General features: G+C 34.5%; 1 long non-coding RNA gene across 1 annotated transcript in view; it reads right to left on the reverse strand.

Annotated features, from left to right (window-relative positions):
• LOC143247265 (uncharacterized) overlaps positions 1 to 15,860 on the reverse strand; it is a 111,712-nt gene that overhangs the window by 18,390 nt on the left and 77,462 nt on the right. The window contains exon 2 of the long non-coding RNA XR_013026453.1: positions 11,866 to 11,998. This is a non-coding gene — a long non-coding RNA (uncharacterized LOC143247265). The remainder of the gene's footprint in view (positions 1 to 11,865; positions 11,999 to 15,860) is intronic.

Raw genomic sequence — 15,860 nt, forward strand, 5'->3', positions numbered from 1 at the left:
ATATCCACCACTCTTGAACTATGTATCCGATTTATTGTCCTTCTAAACTCGTTGTATAGGGAAGGCTCACTTCCGTATATCCAGCAAAAGTTCCTCTCGACAACTTGTGACACCAGACAGATGCACGAACAACTTGGTAAGTATATTTACATAGTTTCTGGCCTGTTGAACTTAACATTCAGCCGTTATTAAAGTGAAATGCATGTTCGTATCCCTAGAGCCACCATTTTTGTGGGGTTTGTGAGTTCTTTGATTACAAAATCATAATACACACTAGCCATAAAAAAGCCATTCAACAACGATCCCCCCAAAGTGATACAGCGGCATGTCTGGGGACTAGCAACGTTACAATCCGACTTTCTACACTCGTGGTGGGCAGAACACAAACAGCCCATTATGCAACTGTGTGTTTAACTTCAAACAAACAACCAAGCAAAATCAATACTACAATTGATTCAATCGAATGCCGCTTGGGGTCGTTAGGTATTTTGCATAGACGTTAAACGATTTCGCCCATTTTATTTATTTTTATTATGATTGGAAATAATAATAATAATAAACACATAAAATAAATAACTTAGCATATGATCCAACATGAGAAACACGCTGGTACAACGTATGGCATACAACTTCGAAAGTTATTCAAGGAAAACAAAAGTTTTTCAAAGTATAATACACACGAAACGTCTAGAAACTCGAGAACCATCGAGAAATAAAAAAATAAATCCTAAATTGCAATTACTGTTATCTATTTAACCAGAGGCATTCAAAAGCATTCTATATCAGAATTACAAAATAATTTTATTGTTGTCTGGCAAAAGTAAAAGTAATTACCTCTTACGTCACTACAGTTTTACAGTATTTAGTTTCTATGTTCGTGTATTTGTTCCAGTCGTTTTATCAGACGGTAGTTGTCTATACAACTACAGAATAATAATATTGATACGCAAGACATGCTCGTTGTTGATCTTTAAGAATCTGGTTTTTTAAGCAAGCAAGAAAAATTTACTTCGTGCTTTGGAAATTAAAGAACGAAAATAAACTCTCCTAATTATGGGATTTAAGTGATTTGGATCCTAAAAAGTGTTTCCATAGAAACAGTGACAACGAGGCTCGTCATGGCCAGGGGTGGATAGAGCGCTCATCTCGTACCTGGGCATCGAAGGTTCGAATCCCAGTACCACCAAACGTGCTCGCTCTTTTCAGAGTCGTTGGAGCGTTATAACGTGACGGTGAATCCCACTATTATTTGCTAAATTAGGAATGGTTAGACAAATAGCCCTCGTGTAGCTTTGTGCTTAACTACAAACAAACCTGTGATTGAAGAAAGTTAACATTATCTACGTCTTTGGTTATTTTCTTCTTTTTTTTTTTCAAACGAGTTTGGGGCCCGGCATGGCCAGATGGTTAAGGAACTCGACTCGTAATCCAAGCATCGCGGTTTCTAATCCCTTTTACACCAAACATGCTTGCCCTTTCAGCCGTGTGAACGTTATAATGTGACGGTCAATCTCACTATTCGTTTGGTAAAAGAGTAGCCCAAGAGTTGGCGGTGGGTGGTAATGATTAGCTGCCTTCCATTTAATTTTACAGTGATAAATTAGGGAAGGCTAGCGTAGATAGCCCTCGTGTAGCTTTGCGCGAAATTCAAAACAAACCTTTCTGTTGACTTTCTATATTAGATGCAATTATTTAAAAAAATCATCGAAGTAACTATTTATAACGTACAGTTTCTGATTAAGTTATGATATCGTGTGTGCCATCGTGGTGCTGTTCCGTTTGTCAACTTATGTTTATAGCAATAATCGTATTACACTCTTTAACTCTTGTTCAGTGTCTGTGTTTTTTTATAGCAAACCCACATCGGGATATCTGCTGTGTCCACCGAGGGGAATCGAACCCCTGATTTTAGTGTTGTATATCTGAAGAATTACCGCTGTACCATTGGGGAACCACTTGCTCAGATCATCAAATTTTAGTCATATTCGCTGCAATTTGTTAAAGTGTACAGATAAATTCTGCCCTATTTGTATATTCACATACATTATGTTCGTCTTTCTGCCAGAAATCAATTGTTTGTTATTTTCACGAAACACATTTTCTTGTAAAAACACCCAATGTAAAGTCACGTTGCTCTTTCGGTATTTTTTAAGGCTTAGCAGATCTTCCCTCGGGTATCATTCTTGAAAACGAAGTGTAGAGAAATTCACTATCACGTTTCATAACACCGGAGAAATCACGGTTTCGAACACTTGCCGTGAATTCTTCCAGTGCCATTAGAAGTGACAGGATAAATTTCCAGAGGTCCTCTTAATTAGCTGTATGATTCGAACGTTTGATTTTCGTCTCTCTTTCCGACAAACACCAGAGGTCTTAAGTGCTCTGCTCAAACGACGTCATTATTTGAGATGTTTTTAATGGTGAAAAATTCTCATTTAAATAACTTTTTGAAACAACGCTAAATAAACTAAATGATAACTTTAGTTGTAATTAAAAATATATATATGTACATAATTCTTGACACTATATTATTATTATTATTATTATTTTATTGAAAAACCTGTTCTAAACCATCATTTTTGTCAGTAAGACGGCCGAAAAGTGTTTCAAACATAATGTTAACTAGTTGCCAAGAACTATAATACAATGAAAGCACTTGTACCAAAGAAGTCGAACCACGTGCGTTTAAGCTATGGAAGAGTTTTGACTGGACTTCTAATGCAGAGTATGCAAGCATTGCACTGTGTTATACCCAATGATTATGAAACCTCTTATAAACCAAGTAAAGCGAATCAGTAAGTTAGGGGTGGGGAAGGGTAAAATGGGGGGTGAATTTACGGAATAGCAAGCTCTCAAGGTCAGATAAACTTATTTGCTGTTCCTTCAGGTGCAAGGGCCTACAGAGTAGTTGGGAAGGGTAGATATGGGGGAATATTTTGTCGGAGGAAGTTACTTCATGCCACGAAAGGTGTCGCAAAAAATACAACGAATGGAGATAAGTTGGAATTTAGACATCAACTGCATATAGAGAAAAAAAAGTAAAGTCATATCATATAGTAATTGTAAAGTAATATCATATAGTAATTAACCAAGTTAGTTTACGTTTTATTCTTTAGAGTACAAAGCAATGATAAAGTGGTTACAAGCGTAAACTATTATAATATATAGCTATGAGTTCCCCACCCCCACCACGGTAACAGCTTTGGTTCAGATTTACCATGTTGACTTTACAAGTTTGGTTTCTATACGTACTTGGAAAAAGCCCACCTTATCGGAACTCATCTTTATGTCAGGTGTTTGTCATTAATTTCTACTTAAAAGTCTGATTCAATGGATAATCCCTCAGTAAGGGCTGTCCACTTAGCGACGGCACTGGAGTATTATTGTTTATTTGTTTGTTTCTGACATTCGGTAAGAACGTGAGATTCTCTTAATTCATGTTGTGATGCAATAAACACAAGATACTTAAACCAAAATTAACAATAAACACAAGCTATTAAGACCATTATTAACAATAAACACAAGCTATTAATACAATTATTAACCAAAACACAATCTATTAAAATTATTATTAACAATAAACACAAGCTACTAAAACTGTTATTAACAATAAACACAAGCTATTAAAACCATTATTGACAATAAACACAAGCTATTAAAACCATTATTAACAATAAACACAAGCTACTTAAATCATTATTAACAAAACTACAATCTATTAATACTATTATTAACAAAAAACACAATCTATTAAAACCATTATTAACAATAAACACAATCTATTAAAACCATTATTAACAATAAACACAACCTATTAATACCATTATTAACAAAAAACACAATCTATTAAAACCATTATTAATAATAAACAAGTTAGTTAAATCATTAACAAAAATATGTTATTTCAACCATTGTTAACAATACATTTAAGCTACTTAAACCATTAATAATAAATATAAGCTTCTTAAAATATTATGAACAATAAATATGAGCTACTTAAACCATTATTAACAATAAACACAAGCTACTTAAATCATTATTAACAAACATACAATCTATTAAAACCATTATTAACAATAAACACAATCTATTAAAACCATTATTAACAATAAACACAATCTATTAAAACCATTATTAACAATACCATTATTAATAATTAACAAAAACACAATATATTAAAACCATTATTAATAATAAACACAAACTATTTAAATCATTATTAACAAACATACAATCTATTAAAACCATTATTAACAATAAACACAATCTATTAAAACCATTATTAACAAAAAACACAATATATTAAAACCATTATTAACAATAAACACAAGCTACTTAAATCATTATTAACAAACATACAATCTATTAAAACCATTATTAGCAATAAACACAATTTATTAAAACCATTATTAACAATAAACACAACCTATTAATACCATTATTAACAAAAAACACAATATATTAAAACCATTATTAACAATAAACACAACCTATTAATACCATTATTAACAAAAAACACAATATATTAAAACCATTATTAATAATAAACACAAACTACTTTAACCATTATTGACAATAAACACAAGCGATTAAAACCATTATTAACAATAATCTGAGGGTCGCGGGTTCGCATCCGCGTCGCGCCAAACATGCTCGCCCTCCCAGCCGTGGGGACGTTATAATGTACGGTCAATCCCACTATTCGTTGGTAAAAGAGTAGCCCAAGAGTTGGCGGTGGGTGGTAATGACTAGCTACCTTCCCTCTAGTCTTACACTGCTAAATTAGGGACGGCTAACACAGATAGCCCTCGAGTAGCTTTGTGCCAAATTCCAAAACAAACAAACAAACAAAATTAACAATAAACACAAGCTATTAAAACCATTATTAAAAAAATACAAGCTATTAAAACTATTATTAACAATAAACACAAGCTACTAAAACCATTATTAACAATAAACACAAAATATTTAAACCATTATTAACTATAAACAAGTTAGTTAAATCATTAACAAAAAATATGTTATTTCAACCATTGTTAACAATAAATTTAAGCTACTTAAACCATTAATAATAAATATAAGCTTCTTAAAATATTATGAACAATAAATATGAGTTACTTAAACCATTATTAACAACAAACACAATTTATTAAAACCATTATTAACAATAAACACAATCTATTAAAACCATTATTAAAAAAATACAAGCTATTAAAACCATTATTAACAATAAATTAAGCTACTTAAACCATTATTAACAATAAACACAAGCTATTAAAATCATTATTAACAATAAACAAGTTAGTTAAATCATTAACAAAAATATGTTATTTCAACCATTGTTAACAATAAATTTAAGCTACTTAAAACACTAATAATAAATATAAGCTTCTTAAAATATTATGAACAATAAATATGAGTTACTTACACCATTATGAACAACAAACACAAGTTATTAAAACCATTATTAACAACAAACACAATCTATTAAAACCATCATTAACAATAAACGAAAGCTACTAAAACTATTATTAACAATAAACACAAGCTACCTAAACCATTATTAACAATAAACACAATCTATTAAAACCATTATTAACAATAAACACAATCTATTAAAATCATTATTAACAATAAACACAATCTATTAAAACCATTATTAAAAATAAACACAAACTACTAAAACCATTATTAATAATAAACACAAGCTGTTAAAACCATTATTAACAATAAACACAATCTATTAAAACCATTATTAACAATAAACACAACCTATTAATACCATTGTTAACAAAAAACACAATATATTAAAACCATTATTAATAATAAACACAAACTACTTTAACCATTATTGACAATAAACACAAGCGATTAAAACCATTATTAACAATAATCTGAGGGTTGCGGGTTCGCATCCGCGTCGCGCCAAACATGCTCGCCCTCCCAGCCGTGGGGACGTTATAATGTACGGTCAATCCCACTATTCGTTGGTAAAAGAGTAGCCCAAGAGTTGGCGGTGGGTGGTAATGACTAGCTACCTTCCCTCTAGTCTTACACTGCTAAATTAGGGACGGCTAACACAGATAGCCCTCGAGTAGCTTTGTGCGAAATTCCAAAACAAACAAACAAACAAAATTAACAATAAACACAAGCTACTTAAATCATTATTAACAAAAAACACAATCTATTAAAACCATTATTAACAATAAACACAATCTATTAAAATCATTATTAACAATAAACACAATCTATTAAAACCATTATTAAAAATAAACACAAACTACTAAAACCATTATTAATAATAAACACAAGCTGTTAAAACCATTATTAACAATAAACACAATCTATTAAAACCATTATTAACAATAAACACAACCTATTAATACCATTATTAACAAAAAACACAATATATTAAAACCATTATTAATAATAAACACAAACTACTTTAACCATTATTGACAATAAACACAAGCGATTAAAACCATTATTAACAATAATCTGAGGGTTGCGGGTTCGCATCCGCGTCGCGCCAAACATGCTCGCCCTCCCAGCCGTGGGGACGTTATAATGTACGGTCAATCCCACTATTCGTTGGTAAAAGAGTAGCCCAAGAGTTGGCGGTGGGTGGTAATGACTAGCTACCTTCCCTCTAGTCTTACACTGCTAAATTAGGGACGGCTAACACAGATAGCCCTCGAGTAGCTTTGTGCGAAATTCCAAAACAAACAAACAAACAAAATTAACAATAAACACAAGCTACTTAAATCATTATTAACAAAAAACACAATCTATTAAAACCATTATTAACAATAAACACAAGCTACTAAAACCATTATTAAAAAAATACAAGCTATTAAAACTATTATTAACAATAAATTAAGCTACTTAAACCATTATTAACAATAAACACAATCTATTAAAATCATTATTAACAATAAACAAGTTAAATCATTAACAAAAATATGTTATTTCAACCATTGTTAACAATAAATTTAAGCTACTTAAACCACTAATAATAAATATAAGCTTCTTAAAATATTATGAACAATAAATATGAATTACTTACACCATTATGAACAACAAACACAAGTTATTAAAACCATTATTAACAACAAACACAATCTATTAAAACCATCATTAACAGTAAACGAAAGCTACTAAAACTATTATTAACAATAAACACAAGCTACCTAAACCATTATTAACAATAAACACAATCTATTAAAACCATTATTAACAATAAACACAATCTATTAAAATCATTATTAACAATAAACACAATCTATTAAAACCATTATTAAAAATAAACACAAACTACTAAAACCATTATTAATAATAAACACAAGCTGTTAAAACCATTATTAACGATAAATATAAGCTACTTAAACCATTAATAGTAAATATAAGCTTCTTGAAATATTATGTACAATAAATATAAGATACTTGTTTGTTTGTTTTTTAATTTCGCACAAAGCTACTCGAGGGCTATCTGTGCTAGCCGTCCCTAATTTAGCAGTGTAAGACTAAAGGGAAGGCAGCTGGTCATTACCACCCACCGCCAACTCTTGGGCTACTCTTTTACCAACGAATAGTGGGATTGACCGTAACATTATAACGCCCCCACGGCTGAAAGAGCAAGCATCTTTGGCGCGACTGGGATGCGTACCCGCGACCCTCGGATTACGAGTCGCACGCTATTAAAACCATTAGGAACAATAAATATAAGATACTTAAACCATCGTTAACAATAAATTTAAGCTACTCAAACAATTAACAATAAATATAAGATATTTAAACCATTAAGAATAAATATAAGCTTCTTAAAATATTATGAACAATAAATATAAGATACTTGAACCATTAACAACAAATATACGTAACGTAAACCATGAACAATAAATATAAGCTATGAGCTACTTAAACCATTATTAACAATAAACACAATCTGTTAAAACCATTATTAACAATAAATAAATTATTTAAATTATTAACAAAAAATATGTTATTTAAACCATCGTTAACAATAAATATAAGCTACTGAAACCATTAACAACAAACATAAGCTACTTAAACCATTATATATAAATATGTGCTTCTAAAATATTATGAACAATAAATATAAGATACTTAAACCATTAACAACAAATATACGTAACTTAAACCATTAACAATAAATATGAGCTACTGAAACCATTATTAACAATAAACACAAGCTACTTGAACCATTATTAACAATAAATAAATTAGTTAGATCATTAACAAAAAATATGTTATTTAAACCATCGTTAACAATAAATATAAGCTACTGAAACCATTAACAACAAATATAAGTTACTTAAACCATTATATATAAATATATGCTTCTAAAATATTATGAACAATAAATATAAGATACTTAAACCATTAACAATAAATATGAGGTACTTAAACCATTATAAACAATAAATGTAAGTTACCTGAACCATTATGAAATGCAAGCTAATTTGTACACGAATTAAGTCTGAAAAAACAAAACAGTATTTCATTATTTCTGCATTTATAACAGTTACTTAGGTAGTAAATAAATAAATGCTTAAATGAGAGGATAGAATTCTTTCTTCGTGCTTGTTATTTACATATAACAAACTCACATTGGGTTATCTGCTGTTACAACGGTGGGGAATCGAACCCCTGATTTTAGCGTTGTAAGTCCGTAAACTTTCCATGTTCCTACCTGGAAAACTCTGCACAGTTTTGTAACTACTGGACATAAATCCATAATTGTCATGAAACCAACTTACTCTCATAGCTTATATAAGTACTTATTGTACATGGCAAAACTTTCAAAGCTCGACATGAATATTCTGGGAATTCCCTGACCTTGCCTTTCACCGGTGTCTTCTTCCGTGATATAAAAGCAAACATGATACCTATGTGCATGTAGTTTCTTGAGGCTGGCATATATCTAAGTTTTATTATTATTTTGATTATTTTTGTCGCCATCGTTTTAAGACTTTATGTCATTTCTTGTAAGAAAACACACAAAAAAAACACTATCATAACAACCCATCCAATAGGAATTGTTTACTTTTAACGGTAATAATTTCTGCATTAATCCTATTAGCCCTTTAAATACAACGGAAGATTCTTTGAAAGTTCAGGTTTAAGGATTAGCAGCACGCTGTATAGCAATAAGTTAAAAAAATTTATGGCCAAACAAATGCAGACTCTATTGGGTAAGCAAATAATGATGTATACATCATCGGATAACGTTATCAATCGAATATGTTATTTAATTTTAATTTTCTCCAGAAGACACTTCTCCTAAGGCTTAAGTTACGAACAAAAAATAACTTTTAAAAAATAATTGCAAAAAATAGTAACCATTAAAAGTACATGTCTGAGCGGCGAACCTATAACATATTGTTCTTAACCAGCGTTGCTTTGCCAGGGACCTGTTCGCTGTCTCTCTTAAACTGTCACGGAACAATAAAACGCAACTACAACTTAGAGAGAAATATGTGAAATCTCACGACTGACCATGGATTCATGCTTTTATACCAAAAATGATCAAACTGTTAAAGGGCCTGGCATGGCCTCGTGGTTAAGGCACTCCACTCGTAATCCGAGGGTCGCGGGTTCGAATCCCCGTTACACCAAACATGCTTGCCCTTTCAGCCATGGGTGTGTTATAATGTCACGGTTAATTCCACTATTCGTTGGTAAAAGAGTAGCCCAAGAGTTGGCGGTGGGTGGCGATGTCTAGCTGTCTTCCCTCTAGTCTTACACTGCGAAATTAGGGACGGCTAGCGCAGATTGCCCTCGTATAGCTTTGCGCGAATTTCAAAATCAAACAAGCGAGCTGTTAAACGCTATCGTTAACACTGGACCACTGACTGGGGTAGGGGTGCTGTCAAGTAGTATATAGAGCGCTAAACTTGAGGACTTATAACACTAAATATCGAGCTTCGATACCCGCAGATAGCTTATTGTGCAGCTTTGTGTTGAAACACGACCGAGAAGGCTATACTTAGCACGTCTTTTTGTTTTAGGGTTTTCCGTTCCATTCGGTTAAGAAGACAGTTTCGATAAAAAGGGACTATATCATACGAATCCTGCCCCTGGTGGTGGATGTTGTGGTTTGTTTTGTTTTGAATAGTGTGATTGACCGTCACATTATAACGTCACCAAAGGCTGAAAGGGCGAGCATGTTTGGTGTGACGGGGATTTGAACCCGCGGCCCTCAGATTATGAGTCGAGAACATAAACCACCTGGCCATGTCGGGCTCTGGATGTTGTGAATCAGACAGTGTTGTTCACGAAACGTCAGATATCTGTTATTAATTCACTTAGTAGATGCAATGGAAAACAAATCGTTTCGCTTGTCAAAAAAACAAAAATATAAGGTAGAAAGAAAATAGATGAAAATTGATAAATGAAAGATATAAATATAAATTTCGTCAAATACTTCGATTCTGATTTTTAAAAGGAAGTATTAACAGCGCATTGTATCGTATAGATAAACATATTTTTGTTACTAAATACGCATACAAATACGTCATCTTTGTTGTGTAATACACATACTAATAATTCAGTTCTGTGGTTAGATGTTCGTACTTCAAGGTTACAGTTTAAATAAATCGCTGAGTTATTTCTACTGGTTCCTCAAACGAACAATGTTACTTCCAGAATACCGTTTATAATTCACTAAAACTCATTTCACGAAAATGTTGTTTGTGCAGTATTGACTTATTTAAGCAAGAAAGTCATAGATTTATTTCCCGCCTATTTTTGAAATGCGTTTTATAGGGAGTTAATTATGTTTTCGGAAACATAAAGGTTGAGATAATTTAACAGATATAAGACTTCAGCATATTTCTTAAATGAATAAATTTGTAAAATACGCAAAAAAAATAAATAAATCGAACCACTTAGATACCCAACACCTTGAATTGTGTAACGTGGATATAAATTCAGGTCTTTTAAGATTTATCAGGAGCCAGTGATGAACAAACAAACCTTCAGATTCTAGGCCTGATATTAACCAAAACAACTTCGCTTACAAATTACTTTTGGTTTCATAATGTTACTTAATAATTATTGGAGTTATAGATTATTAATTATCTTTTTAGGTAAGAAGCGTGTGTTTTCTTATAGCAAAGCTTTATCGGGCTATTTGCTGAGTCTACCGAGGGGAATCAAACCGGGGGACTTTAAATAAGCATTTAATGTTATCTTTATAAAGACGTGATTTGTATATTGCAATTTAAAACCATTTGTAACCTACCGTAACTACCAAATGTTAGAAATAGAAACTTAGGTTAGTTATTTGTTTGTTTTTTAATTTCGCGCAAAGCTACACGAAGGCTATCTGCGCTAACCGTCCCTAATTTAACAGTGTGAGACTAGAGGGAAGGCAGTTAGTCATTACCGCCCACCGCCAACTCTTGGACTACTCTTTTACCAACGAATAGTAGGGTTGACCGTCACATTATAACGCCCCCACGGTTAAAAGGGCAAGCATGTTTGGTGTGATGGGGATTTGAACCACTGACCCTCAGATTACGAGTCCAGTGCCTTAACCACTTGGCCATGCCGGGCCCAATAAGTTATTTAAACATAATATTATTAATTACGTAATTCTTTTTTTACAGCTAATGGAAGTTTAATTTATTGTTTCTGGTATTAATTAAAATGTATTTTTCAGACATTTTAGATCATTGTGAAACCAATATATTAGACAGGTTTCGATTTTTTGAATTTAAAAAGTAAGGCTTTCTATTTTTTCAGAATTCCACATTATCTCTTGAAATAATTTTAATTAAATCTAGGACATGTCTTGTATAGCTTTCTGTCAAAATCATTATCACAATATTTGGACGATACCTTAGTCGAAAGCAACGTGGCTTGAAGGTATGTGAAGATTATTCTGACTGTCCTGTGAGTCGGGGTGACAATGACCAGAACATAGGTCATCCCCAGTAGTGGGATCAAGATATGAGGAGACTTCACACCGCTCCTATGGAGAAGAAAGTTTATAAATATGTGGAATGAATAGTGATATTTCAAACAAGAATAATACTCAATTACAACAACTTTGAGAGAATGCGAACTAAAGATGGAGGAAAGTTTTATTCATGGTCTCAGAAAACAACATAAACTCGAAGTATTCGTTTCTGAATGATCTAATCATACATTTGAAACCACGTTAGTAGTATTTGATGGATAATTTCAAAATGACCAATCAGATCAGCGATAAGTATTTCTCGAGAAGGAGTTCCAAGTCGTAACGAATTAAGAGACTCAAGTAAAACCAAAAAACGTGCTTTAGAGTGCCACACATAGTTTGATGGATACACATTAAATGGGCCTGGCATGGCCAGGTGGTTAAGGCACTTGACTCGTAATCCGAGGGCGTTATAATGTCACGGTCAATCCCAATATCCGTTGGTAAAAAAGCAGCCCAAGAGTTGGTGGTTGACGGTGATGACTAGTTAGCAGCTTTCTCTCTAGTCTTACACTGCTAAATTAGGGACGGCTAACGCAGATAGCCCTCGTGTTGCTTTGCGCGAATTTCAAAGCAAACCAAACAAACATATTGCATGTAGATGCGCAAAGGAATTAACGTTACAAACAAGCTCTAGGGCAACAGGAAATTAGATTTGTTTTGTTTGTTTTTTTAATTTCGCACAAAGCTACACGAGAACTATCTGCGCTAGCCGTCCCTAATTTAACAGTGTAAGACTAGAGGGAAGGCAGCTAGTTATCACCATCTACTGCCAACTCTTGGGCTATTTTTTTACCAATTAATAGTGAGATTGGCTACCACACTATAACGGCTCCGCGGCTGAAAGGGCAAGCATGTTTGGTGCGACTGAAATTCGAACCCGCGACCCTCAGATTACGAGTGGAGTATTCCCTAGCCACCTGGCCACGCTGTCCCTAGCCACGCTGGGACACGAACTTGTGCGTATTTCACCATTGAATTTCACTACCGACGTTTTACCGACTTTGTTTATTTGTAGTTATGCACAAAGCTACACAATGGGCAACTTGTGTCGTACTCAACACGAGTGTCGAAACCCAGCGTTTAGCGTTTAGAGAAATATCAGTGGCGGCCCCATGGGGAGCTTGGGGGCTTGACCCCCCCAAATATTGTTACCTACATATATTCATAAAATTTGGAAAACACAATCGTCGTTGTTGTTTAACAATTAACATCAAAGAAACATAGATCTGAAGAACTCAACGTCTTCATTAAGACGGAAGTATGTGTCATGCGTCCCATAGCAACGTATTGAATACACTGAAACTTATGCGCTGTATTGCCGCTCCATGTGTAATGCCATTCTATCTTGAGCTTTGACGAAGATTAGACAACCACGTTGATTTCACGTTACACCAGATCATCAGGGATTGTACTTGATAAACCAAAGGTTTCACGAGGAGTTCTTGGACTTCACAGCTGCTGAGGGTCTGGATGCAGATTCATTGCTCAAGAAAATCATGGAGACTCTGGCTAAATGTGGTATTGACCATAATTCCCGCATTGGCAAGTTCTATGACGGAGTTGCAGTCATGTCAGGGCGCATCAGTGGCGTACAGGAGAGGTTCAAGAGAAAAGTGTCTCAAGCTGTGTATGTCCACTGCTATGCACACAGGCTCAACCTTGTGCTAGTTGATTGTGTGCACAACGTCCAGGCTGCAGCAGAGTTCTTTGTGACAATTCAGAAGCTGTACAAATTCTTCTCTTCCTCGGTTGTGCATGAAGAATTTCTGAAGGTACAGAAGGAGCTTGAACCCGTGAACCAGCACATAGAGTTGAAGCGACTGTCAGATACAAGATGGGCCTGCCAACATGCTGCTTGACTGGCTGTGAAAAGAACCCTTCCTGCTATTTTGACAACCCTAAAGCGTCTTGTGGAGGGGACAATGTTCACAGAGCCACTGAATCAAAGGGCCTGTGCATCCTCCTAGATCAGCAGTTCATAACCAGTCTAGTGGCCATATAAAAGCTACTGCTGATGACAAAACAGTTATCAGACCATCTCAAGTCACCTGACCTGCAGCTGGTCTCTGCAGAGAACCTAGTACAATCTGTCATCTTTGGTCTCTCAGAAATGAGAACTGAAACAGCATGGAAAGACTTGGAAGAGTCTGCTGAGGATATATGTAAGAAAGTGGGAATATGCATTGAGACGGTGCGTCAAGGTGGACAGCGATCTTCCCCCAGACACCTGGACGAATTCATAATCACATCTAGTACTGGCCAAAGAAATGAACCAACACCAGATGCCAGGAGACACACCTTGTATGCCATCATAGATAGGATGCTGAACGAGCTGAATAGAAGATTCTCCTCTGATGCCTGCAGTGTTCTAATGGGTGCAATTGCATTGAACCCCAGACACTCCACATTTCTGGACAAACAAGCACTCTTAGAAATGGCAGCAAACTATGGTGTGGCAGCGGATGACCTAGCAGTGGAGGTCAACCAGTTTAACCGGCTAATTGCCAGGAAGTAAGACAAGGGGCAGGAAGTATCCACACCATTGGAGCTTGCAACCATGCTGGAACCATAAAAGGATGGCTTCATGGATCTCCACAAACTTGTATGCATCGCTATGACCCTGCCTGTTACTTCAGCTGCCTGTGAGACAAGTTTATCATGTCTGAAGCTTCTCAAGACATACTTGCGCAACAGCAGTGGTAACAACCGCACCAGCAACCTTGCTGTCATATCAATAAACACCAGGAAAGCAAAACAACTCGATATTGATACTGTTATAGACACATTTGCTGCCAATCACCAGAACAGGCACATTGTTTTGAAGTAATATTGACCAGAAACACAACATGATGAAAGATAGTTAACCTGATAGTGACCTTACTTTTCCTCAGAGTGTATTAACTTCACATGAGATAATTCGTTTCTGTTATGTGAACTGTCTTTATGTTATATTTCTTTTGATTTGTAGCTTTACTCTTAATGGTATATTAAATGTTCAATCTAAGCTAATCTTGAAACATCTTTGGGTGGAATACAATAGTTTGGGTGGAATTTAGGTGAGCTTCCTATTTTACATATACGCATATTTTCATAAACAGATTATTTCTAATTTGTAATAATGAGTTTCCAATGAAAACTGCATTGAAAACGCAGTTAAAAAATAGCACACCTTTCTGAAATGTACCTTGGTATTTACGTTATTATAATTTACCATCTATACTTCATATTGATGGCATTTTGGGAAACCCCTCCACAGTTTACCCAGCCCCCCTCAGGCCCTCAACGAAAATATCCTGGCGCCGCTATTGAGAGATATGTATGTGTGTGTGAGATAATTGGAGAAATCAGAGACTTTCAGGATCAGACTATACTGTATTCACTTTCTAGTGTTCATGAGTTGGGACACACAAAATTAACAGTACCCACCACTACAAGCTACGAAAAGGCTACAATAATGTAAAAATAAAAGATTGATTTGTTTGGAATCAAGCACAAAGCTGTACAATGGATTATCTGTGCGCTGCCCACCACGGGTATTAAACCCGCTTCTCTAGTGGTATGAGTCAACAAACATGCCGCTGGGGAGGAGAGGAGGCACGTGTGTGTGTTTTTCTTATAGCAAAGCCACATCAGGCTATCTGCCGGGCCTACCGAGGGGAATCAAACCCCTGATTTTAGCTTTGTAAATCCGTAGACTTACCGCTGCACTAGCGGGGGGGGGGGGCATGCGTGTGTGAATGAAAGATAAAGCGTACACAAATTACACAAATGACGAGAAAAAGTCCACGGACTAAAGTACATTAATAATGTGTGGTGCCTAATTTGAGGTGCCTAATAAAATCTTATCTTCTAATTACAACCTACGAAAAAC

Source organism: Tachypleus tridentatus, chromosome 3, assembly GCF_004210375.1.
Source record: "Tachypleus tridentatus isolate NWPU-2018 chromosome 3, ASM421037v1, whole genome shotgun sequence".
NCBI lineage: Eukaryota > Metazoa > Arthropoda > Merostomata > Xiphosura > Limulidae > Tachypleus > Tachypleus tridentatus.